This window comes from Panulirus ornatus, chromosome 18 (assembly GCF_036320965.1).
Source record: "Panulirus ornatus isolate Po-2019 chromosome 18, ASM3632096v1, whole genome shotgun sequence".
Classification (NCBI taxonomy): domain Eukaryota; kingdom Metazoa; phylum Arthropoda; class Malacostraca; order Decapoda; family Palinuridae; genus Panulirus; species Panulirus ornatus.
This window is the reverse complement of record NC_092241.1, coordinates 27513456-27523959: the sequence shown is the minus strand read 5'-3', so window position 1 is coordinate 27523959 and position 10504 is coordinate 27513456. Positions and strand designations below refer to the sequence as shown.

Here is a 10504-nt window from a genome sequence, read left to right as displayed (position 1 = left end):
CACGAGCAAAACAACATTGGTATTTGTATAAGCAATACTGACAATGATGATATCATCCCACATAACAGATCGTTATCGTAAAATTTTTAGCAGAAATATCCTCCTGATTTCTTGGAAACTAGAATATTAAAATGAGAGTAAATCATATATTGTTGGCACGTTTTTTTGTACATACCAAAAGAGGTTCAAGAGCATTTACTCCTTATGGCGCTCATGGATATACTAACAACATGCTCAGTGTGCATGCTGTAAGATTTTATCATAAAGTATTAGAAATACAAATTCAGTTCGTCTTATCATTTCTCAATTATCAAAGTTCCTGTGCACCTTCTGGTGTTTAACTGTTGATTTTTTTTGTGCATTTGGTAGCAAGACAAATTAGATGAATGGCGAAGAGGAGATATAAAGGACAAGAACAACTTTAGGTGCAATTGCCAAAGTGATTCTTCCTCAACATTATTAGAGAGACAGTCCAAGAATGAATGATGTGATGTGCCGGGATAAAGAACGCGGGTTACATTGCTAAGCCTCCTGAAGCAGGGCGAGAGTTGAGTGAGGAAGGGACTAACTCGTTGGTGCATATACGATCATTATCACTATTAAATGTATCGTGATTAACCACGTAGCACGAATTAACGGTGCTGTGTTTGTTCATTAGGTTTGCCTTAATTAGCTTCTCTTTTTTTTTTTTTGGCCCGCAGATAATTAGATCATGAACCACCTGAGAGCGTTCACTGTGAGGGGTCGGCCAACTCACCCAACACCGTGGGCGGTCTCTGCCGGGTGGGTAAGTTGTCAGCCATAAAACGTCCCTTTAAAAGCTTGGGGAGAGTTTTTCACCTTATCCTTCGGGTATGTATAGCTGGTTCTTTACTCTCGTTAAGGCACAAGCAAGTCGTTTTCAGACGCTTTGCCAAGATGATTGGATTATCCTTAATGAATATGTTGGACAAATCAAGAAAGCATCATCAAATTGATAAAAAAAAAACATGTATTGGAATGCATTCCTGTTTCATTAGATGCGTAATGGGTAGGATTAGATATATCCCCACCAAAGCTGTCAGGGGATCGCAGTAAGTCCGTGTCCTCGTATGGGGTCCGTCAATGCAGTTGATTGCATGTCTTCCACGACTGTGTATAGCCTCGGGTACTGTGTCCCCTCTGGTTTTCAGTGTTCGTTGTATCCATGACTTCCCTAACTCCGTATGTTCCTTATATTCTATATCTTTACGTATCTTCGCAAGATCCGCGTCCTGCTTGAGTCTAAACCCATTTGATGCCTCTGTCCTCCATGGATCGGTGTGTACTTCACGGCTCCTTGTCCTCCACTCCCTCTGGCTTGATCCTTGTCCCCTGCCTATATGCCCATTGGTTCCGTATCCCAACTGGTTTTGTGACTGTTCCTTGACTCTCTCCCTCCGTCATGTGTTATGTAAGGTAGCTGGGTTAGTGTCCATGTATGCATGTGCACATTTTCCATACCCAGGCTTCGTTCCGTGTCAATCTGCTGGGTTTGTGCTCTTAGTGGCCCCAGTAACATCTGGCCGTCTGTATTTTGTGGGTGTGATTATTCTCGCTAACTCCGTATAATCTGTCGCTACGTGCATGCCCGCTTGTTTTGTGCATATCCGCTAGCATCATGTTCTCCTAATTATAAACGTTCCCATTTCATTAATTACTAACGAGTACCTATGATGAGATTCAGACTTGAGGCACGACTAAGCGCTAAGACATTGCAGGGTGAGGGAGAGTGATTAGGACAAAAAGACAAAAAAGTGAGGAAGTAGTACAAACTGAATCGAACACACACACACACACACACACACACACACACACACACACACACACACACACACAATAATGAAGGATCAAGCTGAAAAGTGGGTGGCAACAAAATTAGAAAGATTAAGGATAATTAAGAAGTTGGATCACCAGACAGGGTTAAGAGAGAGACTCCTACGAATGGTTAAAAGATCATCTTCATGAAGGGAAACAAAGAGCATACGTCAGAGGAGCTTTCTTGAAATGGGTTTGGGGTCACCTGTGTAATGCCGCAGTGTTCTGTTCTGGGAATAATACTGTCCTCAATATATGGGAACCACATGCCAGAAGGTGTGGACTCCAACCTGAATATGTTTACAGATGATGCAAAGCTCAGGACATTAGTGGAAAGTGAGGAAGATTGCGTCAACTTATAAGATACTTGGGCAGACTCCGGAGCTGGCCTGTTACATTGTTGATGAGGCTGAACCCGAAAATGTAAATTAATGAGAATAGGACGCAGCAAAAGGCCTCGATATGAATGACATTCAGAAGAAAATAAGCTACAGGAATCTATCCGTGAACGTAACTTTGTAGTTAACATCGTCTTTAACCTATCGCCAGATTTTTACCTTTATAATAAAGATAAGGAGACCAGCTGTCTGCTTGCAAATTTCATAATTCCATTTGAGTTCGTAGGTGAAGAATATTCATCAGGTTATTCACATCCTGCGGAAAGCGAAAAGTAGAATTTGTTTCTAAGGTTTGGTCATCGCATCTAAAAAACACAGAAAACGGATCTAGAAAAGGGCAACAAAGACGGTACTAAAATTAAGAGATTCGAGTCATATGAAAAGGTTTTTGAAGCCTTAAATTTGCCCACCATGGAAGAGTGAAGAGTGAGGGGTGACCTGGTCATGACCCATGAGTTGTGAGACTAGATTGTTGACTCACAGTGTGAACAGTTATTCTGAAGATGCTAAAATAGAAACACCAGAGGACATGACATGAAATTAAGCAAGAAACGTAAAAACACGGAAAAAAGTGGTTTTATGGTGGGTGAATGGAATAAGCTGAATTAAATCCTGGCAAAGCTGACGCCATACAGATTATGATAAGTTGTGTGACAATAGAGAAGGTTCGTGGGTTGGGGCTCACTGATAATATCAACAATAAGGATGATGATAATAATTATGAAGTCCCCCTCCCCGTACAGTGCACACGTTTAATTACAAACTACGAACGCAGAACTTCCACTCGGTAACTTACAAACAGGCAATTACTCAGACTATTAGCATAAACCCATACAGTTACCTTTCTCCCACAGCAAACTGATCTCCCTTGGTGTAGTAATTTCTACCCAGGTCATCATGGAAGGTATTAAGTGTCACCTCATGTGTCTTTAGACCCCAAAGTGTTTTGAACTTTCAGGTACGTCGGGGAAACATGATACAAGTTCACACGCAATCATGACGATCTTAAGGCGCTTGTTCTTCCATTAAACTAAGTCACTCACTTGTCCAGTCTGGAGATAAGATTGCGGGATGCTTCTTTTGTACCATCGACCTCCATTACTGTAAGGCAAGTCCCCTGTTTTCTCCAGTCAGAAATGTAACTATACACTATCCGTCTTGTAAAATGCATGTCCTTTCTTGCCTCGAGAAGATGGATCATCCCGCCCATCCTGCATAATTAACCTCATCGTTCCTTTTCTCAAGGAATCATGTGAGGTTTTCCCCGTCATGTAGTCGCACGAGTGAGTAATCTCCTTCCCTTTAAACCATGGATTGTTGCAGCTCTACACACATCCAGCTTTCGGGGCACAATCCTCCTCACTCCTCTACAGTCCCAGGATCGTTGAAGGTGATCTCGGCGAGTTCTCCGTCAGCTACTGAGGCCGGAGTAGTGTACTGTATTGAACTAAGCATCATCAGCGTGGTAGACACCGTACATTGTGCCTCCTCCCAGCGACATTCGGCCGAGGCAGATGACTGTTCGTGTGTTCCTGGCTTTATATATGTTACCAAGAGCGTCAGTTTCTGCATTCTTATTTCCATTCTTTCCCGCCATTATCCTTCCTCCAATAATCTAGATAGAATTGTCAGTGTCTCTATAAACTTACTACTAATTCTGATCATATTTCTTTTTGTTTTCTTATCCCTGGGGATAGGTATCCCTGGGGATAGGGGAGAAAGAATACTTCCCACGTATTCCCTGCGTGTCGTAGAAGGCAACTAAAAGGGAAGGGAGCGGGGGGCTGGAAATCCTCCCCTCTCGTTTTTTTTTTTTTTTTTTTTTTTTTTCTTTTCTTCCAAAAGAAGGAACAGAGAAGAGGGCCAGGTGAGGATATTCCCTCAAAGGCCCAGTCCTCTGTTCTTAACGCTACCTCGCTATCGCGGGAAATGGCGAATAGTATGAAAAAAAAAAAAAAAAAATTTCTTTTTGTTATCCCCATCCTTAGTATAAGCGATTATCAGTGCTTATCTTCATTATCAGACATATCGCTCTCAATCTTATTCCATGCAACAGATTTTTGATAATAATAATAATGATAATAATAATAATAATAATAGTAATAATAATGATAATAATAATAATAATAATAATAATAATAATAATAATAATAATAATAATAAATAGTAATGATAATAACTATAATGATAACCGAACGTTTTGTAGGATTTAGCTAAGAGATCGTTTTAGTTTCCTTCTCGATTTTCCTCTTCTACTATATCTTCCCCTCCTTCATATTACATCACTGTTGAGTATTTGTTATTTTTCGCTGGACTTCAATTCTTATCCATTCTTTTCTGACCATTCATAATCTTCTTGCTCTTTCTATAGCCAACCCTGTTTCTCTTCTCCATTCTCCTTTTTATCTCACTTTTTCTTCCTTTTTGTATCAATATATCCTCACTTTGATTTCACCTCATTGTCTTTCTTCCCCCACTGTTCCTCCTCATTTGCCTCATTCCTCTGTTTCTGCCCTTACCAACTTCCTTCCCTCCGGCTATTCGTTTCGAGTACTCTCTCCTCCTCCGATCATGTCTCTTCCTCTCTGCATCTCCATCTTTTCTTTTCCTTTCCTTCTTCATCTCGTCTCATTCTCCCTGGCATGCAATCCTCCCCCCTCCCTCTCTCTCTCGTCACTCACTTCACCTCCCCGTCTCACACTCCACCCATTTCTTTCATTTCCCTGCCCGTGGCCCTTCAGCCACGGGCAGCCCCCCGCCCATCACGTTACAAGCACTGGACGCCTCGCCCATCTCGGGGTACTCACCCTCTCCTGCTCATGCTCGCCTACACCTTCCCCACCACCTAACCTCACCACGCCCCTCGCTTCTACGTCTGCAACCCAACCGTAACATGTAAATTCTCCGTTTATCACCCTACCTCCAGTGATTAAAGATTTATGCAAATATGCATGCCGTATTTAACGAGAGCTGCGGTGAAAGTCGGCAGATCTGCTTCTCTCTAATCCGTAACCCTGTCTAGTCCGAAATTCAGTCCTCTCTCATTAGCATTCCTGCCGTGGGGGCATCCCGTGGAGTGTGGATGCCGCTGCCGAAGAGCAACAGGCCATTTTTTGAGAATTTCTAATCCTACGGTTTTCTTGCTACTTCTTCCACTCGCTCAAAGAAGACAAAAAGTGATAACTATATTATGATTTACGAAATACATTTCTAGAGTTTCTCTTACTTTCTACGTGAGTCTACTTCCTACCAGTACTGTCACGACATCTACAGTGGATATGAAGTGGTATATGCCTCCATCAATCTGTCCATCGCTATGAATCTGTCGGGGCTGATGGTCTGATAGCTACAGCGATAACGTTATCGTCCCAGGATGGACAGAATGTGCTCTCTAGGTACATCATATTATGCATGACAGACAATTTACTTCAAATCTTACTGTGATGGAAGGTCTAGTTATATGTGGAACTAGACTGCTGAAGAGAGATATATATATATTCTGAGTCTGATCATTAGTTGTTCTCATTACAACCCATTCACGCGCAAATAACCAGCCTGACTGCCATCAGACGTCTGCTAACTCACGCCCGAGTTATCTAGTGTACTAATCGAATGATTCTTATGCTTCTGCGCTTTGGTATAATGCTCGACGTGGTGATAAAATCCGTTTGCTAATCCACCCATCTGGATTCAAGGGTTTTGTTGTGAACACGTATATTATCATAGTAATAGATAGACAGATTAATTTGGTACGGTAAAATCTTAACGCCGTTAAGGTATTCCGGTTTAATTCTATTGTATGATGCCACTCTAGTCTACGAGTGTTGATAAATAGCGATGCATCCAGAGGCTAATATGTCACTACACCGATGTTTCTTGGTAACATTTGGGTGACATTTTCATCCGATGAAGTATATCAAATACTATCATGCTAACATACCACTATACTAATCAACATATGACATTGTCATTAGTCTGGTATAGCTTGGACATTTTTTTTACCATTCGTACCTAAGGTCACCAATGCTTTTTCATCTGTTGCTCAGTGTGAAGAAGATGGAATATTCAACTCAACTTAGACTACGTATAAACCATCAGCTTTGGTTAAAGGCAACCAAAAAGCGGTTGTAATGCTTGGTTTGATTCTTAAGTACCAATATGTGGCCCAGAGAACTTCACTTGTTCTGTGATTAGAGAAATAAATACTATTATTCATCAGTTATCTTGAACAACTTTGGATAAACAACACATATACCTCAGCTTGCATGCTAATCGTGGCATGTGTCATAAGTTAGATTACTGATATCATTTGAACAACTAAAACACCGCTGACGTGCTTTTGATGTATTCTTTATTCATTTAAGGTTAGATAATGCTGTGTCTGGCATGAATCCTCCGTGTCTCGGAAAACACGTATCAATCTAACCTAAAATCAGAGGAAGTGCATTAGCTCAGCTTAGGCAATTGATGTATGCAATTAGATCAATTTACATTATGTACATTATCATGTCTAACTAAATATCAATTACGAAATTCTTGTATCCAGTTGACGTAGGATCATGTTTACTTTAACCTCGCTTCATCGTTCTTCTGTTTTGGGTTAATCTGTCTTGTACAGTGCACTCTTTCGTCAGTTAAGCTTGGACAATTTTTTTCATCCTTCGATATCATACAAAGCGAATTTATAGGCGAGGATAAAAGAAACTTATTTCTACACCCCCAAGACCCCTTTCACTGGACTTCTGTGGTTTCAAGACTGCCCTTCAGTCAGAAGTAGGTGAAAGATGAATTCCTGTAATTTACTGATCCCAGTCATAACACACTGACTTTTAAATTGCTTTGAACTCTTTTCTCGCCCTCTCGGGAAAAACATACTACCTCTTTCATCGTCAACAATTAACTTTTTTTTTTCTTGCAGGTTTGGCCACAAAATGAATGTGAATAAAGTAAAGGTACAGACACGGAGCGGTAACATTTACGAAAGTTATATAAGCATAATGAATGGACCTAAGCTGCTGCTGTTGTCAAGCAGTATGTAACGAGCCACTTCTTGACTATTTAAGCCAGGTATAAACCAGTCTAGCATAACGTTCTAACCTCTCCATCATTTCCTTTTGCAGCGTTCATGTGCGTGCGTAACTCACCAGATTCTGTAAAGTTCACCAAGCGTTACAAAATAGACCAAAAAGGGACGAAGTGTGCTATAATAGTGCTAATCTCAATGCATGATCCACATCTGACAGCAGATATTGGAAATTAATGTCCTTTATAACTCATACCCCCGGTGGCTTCCAAAATTGGTTCCGCGTTTATTGATTGCAGGGTTATTAAATGCAAGACCGCATGAGGCCAATCATACCAGTCACATAACAAATTACACATATTTACTGAGCAAGCGAAGCAAACGGTGATGTTATCGATTAAAAGAATGACTATAAAGACTGATCCTGTCGCGAAGCAGAGCCCGCTAAGACACTATTGGATAAGTTCCCGAATTGAATTTGAAAGTTATGGTTCTCCCTTCCTCCCTCCCTCTTCAATCTGAATCCCTCCCACCCCTTTCACCGTCATTTACAGTGTAAGATTTAATCGCCCGATTTCGTGTGGGTTCGAGTAGCCAGCGTGGACATGCCTCTCCATTTGTTACGCTCTGCCCTCTCCTGTGTGGACGAACGAAGCCGCAGGCAAGCAGGAGGATCCCATCGACGCTGTAGGTCCTTACTTCTGGACCAGTCTGGAAACTGGCTCTCTGTATAGTCTTGTGATTACAGTTAGTCGTCACTGGCTTACAAATTAGAGAGAGAAAACCTGACGACCGACCCATTACATGGTGTGGAGTAATTGGTCTCATAAAGCAAGACAAGCTGGGGGGGTTCTTAAGAAGCTTCGTGTTCTAAAAGTGAATTAAACAAGAGTTAAATGCATGATTTCATCTTGATTAATTGTTCAGATGTAGTCATAACTTTTTTCTCTGGCCTACTTACATACCTCCTAGTTGCACATAGCCATACTAAAAGCACTCATTACTGGTCATTCCCTTATATCTTAATTACAACTACCTATATTATATGTATCTTTTCTCAGAGGTTGCATTCGATATGTCTATAACCTCTTGTAGTTCCCTAATATGTGTCTCTTCCTTCGTTACCCTTATGTTCTCTCGTTACTGTATCATCATCAACGAATTAGATGCGTATCCTTCCTGCTTCATTAACCATCAGTTTTGGTACACCAGCACATCGGCCAAGCATATCTGTCCACCATCATGTTATTAGTTCTTTCTAAAATCCGTATTTTGGCCTCCATACATCGATCCTGAATTCTTTGCAACTTACAAACCTTACAGATACTCTGATAGTTCATTGCCCTTTCATATGATTCGCTTTGTAATCATTGTGTACGTTTGTTCTAATATCCTCAGATATCTCTTATTTTACGTCATTTTCATTTTTTAGGTCCTTTTTCCATCTATGTCCTGTGTCCTTCCCTAGTTTCTGGTCTCTGTAACACGCTTCAGCAGAGAAACTAGTTTTCTGTCACTCGGACCCTCACCATTAAGTATGGCCATATCCTTCTCACTCTGAGCCTCACTAATAAGTATGGCCAAATCCGTCTCACTCTGAGCCTCACCACAAAGCATGGCCATACCCTACTCACTCTGACCCTAACCACAAAGTGTGGCCATAGCCTTCTCACTCTGACCCTCAACGCTAAGTATGGCCATATCCTCCTCACTCTGCCCTCACCACAAAGTGTGGCCATACCCTTCTCACTCTGACCCTCAACGCTAAGTATGGCCATATCCTTCTCACTCTGAGCCTCACCACAAAGCGTGGCCATTCTCCTCTAATTGTTTTCAATTCATTTTTTATCCTCTGATTTTGTACTCTTGTTTTCGATGGTATTCTTCAGCTCTCTAACTTCTTCAATTATTAGTAAACACTTCTCATGCTCTTTGACGAAATTCTTCAATTTCCTTATACAATTCTCTCATTTTTGCTACTTTTCACCCTCCATCACTATCGTTACCATAGATTTCTTGAACTTAAGGTTCGACCTCCTCCTTCAATATTCAGCCTTTCTTTAAAAACATCTCTTTCTATTGGAAAAAAGTCCTTAAAATCAGTTTCTTCCTCCTTCAGTGACATTGTTCTGATTGCTTCCTCTGATCAAAATTCTATTCTAAGCTATTTAGTACAATGGTCTTTTCTTCTTTTGATTGCAGTATAAGAGAGGTATTCTAACTACAGTCCACGCTGCATACTTACAGAACTTTCAGAGACGTTTATAGGTATTAAGAGTATTTTGTGTGGGAGGTAAGTTGCTAGTAGCAGTGAAAAGTTGTTATCGAGGATGTAAGGCATGTGTACGAGTAGGAAGAGAGGAAATTGATTGGTTCCCAGTGAATGTCGGTTTGCGGCAGGGATGCGTGATGTCTCCATGGTTGTTTGATTTGTTTATGGATAGGGTTGTGAGCAAGGAGAATGCAAGAGTTTCGGAGAGAGGGGCAGGTATGCAGTTCGTTGTGGATGAGAGAGCTTGGGAAGTGTCAGTTGTTGTTCGCTGATGATACAGCGCTGGTGGCTGATTCGGGTGAGAAACTGCAGAGGCTGGTGACTGAGTTTGGTAAAGTGTGTGAAAGAAAGCTGAGAGTAAATGTGAATAAGAGCAAGGTTATTAGGTTCATTCGGGTTGAGGGACAAGTCAATTGGAAGGTAACTTTAAATGGAGAAAAACTGGAGGAAGTGAAGTGTTTTAGATATCTGGGAGTGGATTTAGCAGCGGATGGAACCAGGGAAGCGGAAGTGAGTCACAGGATGGGGGAGGGGGCGAAAGTTCTGGGAACGTTGAAGGATGAGTGAAAGGCGAGAACGTTATCTCAGAGAGCAAAAATGGGTATGTTTCAAAGAATAATGGTTCCAACAATGTTATATGGTTGCGAGGCGTGGGCTATAGATAGGGTTGTGCGGAGGAGGGTGAATGTATTGGAAATGAAATGTCTGAGGACTATATGTGGTGTGAGGTGGTTTGATCGAGTAAGTAATGAAGGGATAAGAGAGATGTGTGGTAATAAAAAGAGCGTGGTTGAGAGAGCAGAAGAGGGTGTATTGAAATGGATTGGTCACATGGAGAGAATGAGTGAGGAAAGATTGACAGAGAAGATATATGTGTCAGAGGTGGAGGGAACGAGGAGAAGTAGGAGACCAAATTGGAGGTGGAAGGATGGACTGAAAAAGATTTCGAGCGATCGGGGCCTGAACATACACTAG

The 10504-nt window shown here is 41.4% G+C and overlaps 1 long non-coding RNA gene across 1 annotated transcript in view; it reads right to left on the bottom strand.

The window, feature by feature from the left end:
- Positions 1-2389: 2389 nt before the first annotated feature.
- The window catches only part of LOC139755015 (uncharacterized), a 146671-nt gene continuing 138556 nt past the window's right edge, over positions 2390-10504 (bottom strand). Inside the window, exon 3 of the long non-coding RNA XR_011714016.1 lies at positions 2390-2490. This is a non-coding gene — a long non-coding RNA (uncharacterized lncRNA). The remainder of the gene's footprint in view (positions 2491-10504) is intronic.